The sequence below is a fragment of the Meleagris gallopavo genome, chromosome 15, assembly GCF_000146605.3.
Source record: "Meleagris gallopavo isolate NT-WF06-2002-E0010 breed Aviagen turkey brand Nicholas breeding stock chromosome 15, Turkey_5.1, whole genome shotgun sequence".
Taxonomy (NCBI): Eukaryota; Metazoa; Chordata; class Aves; order Galliformes; family Phasianidae; genus Meleagris; species Meleagris gallopavo.
The window spans coordinates 10,197,565-10,203,663 of record NC_015025.2 but is presented as its reverse complement, the minus strand read 5'-3'; positions in this window follow the sequence as shown (position 1 = coordinate 10,203,663).

Below are 6,099 nucleotides of genomic sequence, written 5' to 3'. Positions count from 1 at the left end.
CCCATATCTGAAACAAACTGGAATTTACATAAATGTTTTTCAATTATCCTAAGGGAGAAAAATCAGCATGTATTTCCTATATCAGGAAATTATCCCTACTCAGGGGAACACATAAAAAAGTGCTGAATTTGAGCATGTACTCGAGTCCCACTGTGGTAAACGAGCACATGCTTTGAGTTAATCTCCTACTGGAGTACTTTCCTGATTCAGGATGACATACTGCTTGTGAACAATTTTTCTTGTACACATTCTTGATGCATACATAATGCTTGATACCTGATTTTTTACTGATGCCCCCTGTTTTGTTTTTGTTCCTTGATTGGATGAATATAAACTAGTGGAAAGGGCAATAAATCAAGAGAGATTTCAAGATGGCAGAGAAAACACTGTCGCTGTAAATCTGTGAGCTAACATGAGGTATCTGCAACACTTCTCTGGCTTTCAGTGAAGCAAAAATTCTGTCGTGTGAATTCAGGATTTCATTTGATGATATGTTTGCACCAGTTGTAGTATTTGGTTAAAGCTAGTTCGTAACAAGTTCCTGCCCAGAACCCGTGAATGTCAGCTTTGTCTCACATGCTTTATAAGGTTGCATTGAATTATGGTAGGACTATTAGTTGCATTCCAACACGATGAGATTCTTACTTCTTTCAAAACTTCCCTCACTGCCAAATATGCAAGCACATCTATTTAAAACAATACAATTACAATTGCAATTAAAGTATATTAAAAAAAATAAATTCTGGACTCTCTCAACCAGCATCTCCAAAACTTCCTTGTAAGAGATCAATGTGTGCGTTTGTAACAGCTCTTTGTGAGAATGATGCTGATCTAATCGTGTGCTGTTACTGAAACCCATTCCCACACATCTGGGCATATGAGAAAGAACATGAGAACCTGTGCCCCCCTTTTAAACACACACTGATCCCACTGGTTTGAGAAATGAAGCAGAGGGAATTGATGTTATGTGGTAAATTCAGATAAGCATCATGTAGGCATTAACACCTGTGATTTCATGCACAATGGCAAATGAATGACCAATTAGCAAGAGGGACAGTGTAATGTGGTACTGCTCATTAATGGCACTGCAGGATAATATCTCCGCTCAGTGGCTTCTATCATTTGGAAGGGAGTAGAGCACAGCTAAAATGCAGCAACTGGAAATGGTTTATAGGGATAAAGATAAAAGCGAAGATGGGAGTGATTTTCAACTTGTAGCCATAAACTGATGGACTTTTAGAGTCTAAAGACTGGTGAAAGGAAATGCACTCAAAAGTGCATTGCTTTTGCTACCTTCCTCTGAAAAATTTGACCAAGCTCAACAGGCGGGTAATGGGAACAGATAGACTGGTAGCTTCAATTAGTTTTATACATCCCCTTAAGGATGTGTCTCACAAAAGGCCTGTACCTAATTCTTGATTAACCTATTCTCCCATGTAACTTGTGTTAGGACAAAAGGTAATGGCTTTCAGTTGCCATTGGAGGTTTAGGTTGGATGTTAGGTAAAATTTCTTCTCAGAAAGAGCAGTCAGGCATTGGCACAGGCTGCCCAGAGAGGTGGTGGAGTCACTGTCCCTGAGGTAATCAAGAAGAGGGTGGGTATCAGCTTGAGTGACAGGATTTAGTGGTATGGTGGTGATGGGTCAGTGATTAGACTGAATGATCTGAGTGGTCTTTCCATCCTTAATGATTCTGTAATCCTGTGATTCTATTCTGTAATTCCCCTACTTGGAATCATGACTCACATTGCTGTTTCGGCAGGAAATTGTGTTGTTCATCAACAAGAGACGTATTCTGACTGATGGACAAGGATCAAATGATGTGTTTGTGAAGAGTCAAACCTCTTGGAGAGGGGCAGGGATAACCTTCACAGTTCTCTGTCATCCTAAAGGACAGCAAGAAAACTTTGCTGGCTCTCCATGTTCACCTTTAATTTAATTTTGAAATATTTAGTAAACACAGTTGTAAGGCTTCTCATTAACTTTGGAATCTTATAGTCATAATTTTTGATACACAACATTACTTACCAATTAGCTTGTCTTGTTCGTTTAAATTTCTTCGCTCATATTTTAATGGGAGCTAATGATGCCTTTGTTGACTTATTTAATGTTATGTAAATGTGGCTATAAACTGTGAAGGGTTTAAAGAGCAGCTCTTTTTTTGCTTACTCGTCAGTTTTCAGGGAATGTTTGGCATTCTCACAATCTGCACACATCACTCTGATGAATTGGAGTAACTAAGAAGGCAAATAATAATAATTTTGTAAGATAAGCAGCAAAAAGTATTCAGTGTGAAATTTGATTTCTCCTCTTTACTGATTATTCCTCTTTTTTTTTTTCCTTTTTGTTTAATTTATTATATTTTTATGGAGCCTAAGGGGACTTTGTGAAAGCTAACCTAGTTTGTCACGATATTAAGCAACTGTTAAGCATAGATGGGTGTTTAGATTCTGCCATGCTCAGGTTGCCAGCTCATGAGGACACCTTGTTTAGTTTTGCTTCACCGATCAGAAGCATTAATGTGGATGTACGTGGACTTTTAACTCAGAGTATTCTGTGTTAAACTGAGATATGAACACACACATACAGGTATATATGGAAAATGCTTGTATGCCAACAGTAAGTGGATATGACGTGCACATGTTGGTGTGTAAGATAAATTTACTTACCTCTACAAAAATTATACTCTTATTAGACATGTTGTTTATTCTTGCACATATCTCTGCCATTTAGCCCTCTGCAGAAAGCAATGCAGCCTTTTCAATATACTCTTTCTTCTCTACAAATCTGCACTGCTTCCCTTTGTCTCCTTTTCACTATCTTTTACTGGCTACTAAAGGTCAGCCAAAGGGGATTCTTAGAAACTTGGAGGGAAGGAGCCAGTGCAGTCTGTGTTTGGTTACAATTACAGTACTGCATGTAAAAGCTATTCTGATTGCTAATGAGTAGAAGGTGGGGAGAAGAGAGGCTTGTGAACCTCTTCAGCAAGGAGTTCGTAACCAGTTCAGTACTGGTTTTTCAAATCTGGTGATAATGCTTTGAAAATGCACTTCAAACATATTGTAGAAAATTTAAATATTTAAATATTCATTTATTCTATTTCCCCTTTTGATAGGTACCAACCACTACGCATACATTTCAACAACTTATGAAGATCTACAGCACTCTGTCTATCAATGTGGATTTTAATACAATTCACTGTAAATTAGGGAACGATTTTCAGCTTCTTAGCAATGTTTCAGGAACTCCTTTGAGAAGTTTGATGTTTAACAATTGTGGGCTAAGAAGGAACACTTCAAACAATGAATGAGCAAGTTTTACCTCCTCTTACTCTGTAGATCTGTTCTAAAGGTTGGTGAGCGTGTGGCTGTCTGTCTCTGGAGCAGATGCTGTTTTTGTCAGTGTGGATTTACACAGGTGACAGGTGTGAAACTACATTAATCATAAACTCTTAGAAATTCTTTAAGGACTTCAGTAAAAAAGTTAAATGCAAGCGGATGTGACATTCAAACAATCTATGTAGTTAATATGATGCATAGAACATCAAAATGTAATAGTTTGTTGTTAGAGTCCTGTAGTATGTTGACAAGACTTCAGTTGGCATCTACTCTAGTAGTCACATGATAATGAAAGCAATATTAGCATATTTAATTTGTCATTGTGTATGTGCTAGAGAAACAAGTTTAGTGCAGGAGACGTCAGTGATGTTATAATAATGTTATCTTTGATTCCTTGTAAATTGCTTCTTAGATTTTCACTTTCTTATGACAATTGGTAATTCTTTTATATGCATTTTCCAACTTTCATGCTGCTTTTTGGTAAGGATGTTGTTCTGCTGAGGATTGCAAATATGCTTCACTTTTTTATATAGTATGGCAAACAACAAATATATCTGCATACGTTAGCAGCAGAAATGGATATCTATGTATGTATTCTTCTCTTTCCTTAATTGTTTGGGTTGAGATGATTTCTAATGCTCCTGTCAAATGCACAAAGACGCTATTAGTTTCAGTGGTATGAAGTTTGGTTTAACAGCATCCATTTGCAGGTGACGCAGTACTCATTGCTGGTAGGCTCTGAAGCTCGTCTCATATGAGTGATGCTGAATCCTTTATATCATACCCCAGTAATTCTTAAAACCACTTTGGCATAACTAGACTTTCTAAAATGTGTTGCACTATTTATGCTTCCCGTAAATGCAATAGGAACTAAGCTGGTATGAAATTCAGTTCTGTAATTACTGGGAATTATTATCTTGAGCCCTTCATTGTCTTTTATTTGTTTATTATTGGACACAATGCCAATTGTATGTCATGTGCCTTTAGCATAATTCCACCTTCTCTTCCTTACAAACCCATTGCTTTCTTGGGTGTTTCACAGTTGAAAGGTGGCTTTCTATGACTGCATCACCAGTGTAAAATTCCTCAAGGTGTGTGAAAAGATCTGAACAGACTGACTGCAAAACATGAGTGCCTTCTAAAGGGAATGCTATTACAGTGAACCATCTAAAAATGACATTTCAAAGATAATTTTCTCCCTTTTTATTTTAAATAATCCAGAAGTTGTTGAGTGTATGAAGAGAGGTTTCTTCAAAAGCACTTTTTTTTCATAATAAGCAGATAAGCTCTGCAGAGGTTACTGTTGTGGTTTCTTGGTGCATGTTCTCTTTGATAAAGGTAAAATAAGGATGCCTAGGTAATAGTTCACAAGGGATATTTACTAACCTCAGTGCTGACTGATAGCAGATGTTGGAATTACTGTTTCTTGCTCTCATATTGAATTCTTTATGCCACTGTCACCTGCCCAGCAGTCATTGGCAGAGTATTGTGTAGTTCTGGCATAAAATGGAGCTCCAGAAGATGGTGAAGGGAGGTCAAGCTTATTTACCTCAAAATGGAAGCAAAATTCATGGATTTCAGAAGGTCTCAGAGTTCACATAAATTCGCATCAGTCCTCAGGCTTTGCTGCTTCTTCAAGCTTGATTTGAAGTATCTTAGTGTAGAGCAGAAAAACATAAAGAAACGGGGTTCCTTATGAGACTGCTTCTACTTGCTCTTGCTCTGTGGTTGGAAGTTTGGAAATGACAAATTTGTCTGTGAGCTTGGCTGTGGGATTGGTATTGCTGTGTCACTCTTCTCTTCAAAGGGAGAGGTGAGGGGAGAATGATGACCACGATTGGGGGTCGCTGTAGATTGTAACAAATGCAGACTGCATGGGCTGTTTGGGTTACTTCCTGGGAATAACCCTGCTTTTTGTGCCAAAATCACCTCCTCCATGCTGTGTAGATGTGCTGGAAGTCAAAGAGAGGGAGAGGGAAGGCAGGGTTTGTGCAGGCAGGTACCAGTGGGGATGTATTGCAATCACACACTCAAAGGGCAGAGGCAAATAAAAAGACTTTCAAAAATTCCGCAACTTCTGCTGTCAGTGCTGAGACACCCTCTGACCATAGCCCCCTTCTTAACTGTTTTCCATCTTTTGTCATGCTTCATCACTGAATTTACATGAATTTGATTATGGAAGGATCGGGCATTTGTGCCTTACCAGCTCTAGGAACAACCTGTGATTTTAAAACAAACTCTGTTCCGACTACAGAAGCAAAGCCACTATTCAGTCTTCCTTCTAATTGAGCAAAATGCAGCTGAGATCTGCAACAGGCCTCCTTGCTTCAGCCCCAGCACTGCTTAGCCCACTCCATCTGCAGCTGCTGGCAAGCGAAGCCAGAGGCCATTAAGAAAGCTAATGCTTAGCCATTTTTGTTGATGGATTCAGCACTAGAACAATATTTTGCAGGGAAGCTGGACAAAAATGCTGTTAGTTCTCATTAGAGATGGAAGAACTTTGTGAAGCTAGAGGTTTTTTGCAAATCAATCATATTGCTTTTTAGGTACGCAAACTGAGGCTGACTTCACAAACCACTTTTTTTTCCTGTCATTGAATTCTCAGGGGTTTTCCCCCTCCCTACACTACCAATGATTAATAAAAAGGAAAAAAAATATCCAAATGTTTCTCTTGCTCAGGGGAAACCTATTCCTTGTGTTAGCAGCAGTAATGCCCACCCTTTTAAAAATCTAAACCTTGCGGAAAATAGGGTAGGCGCTCT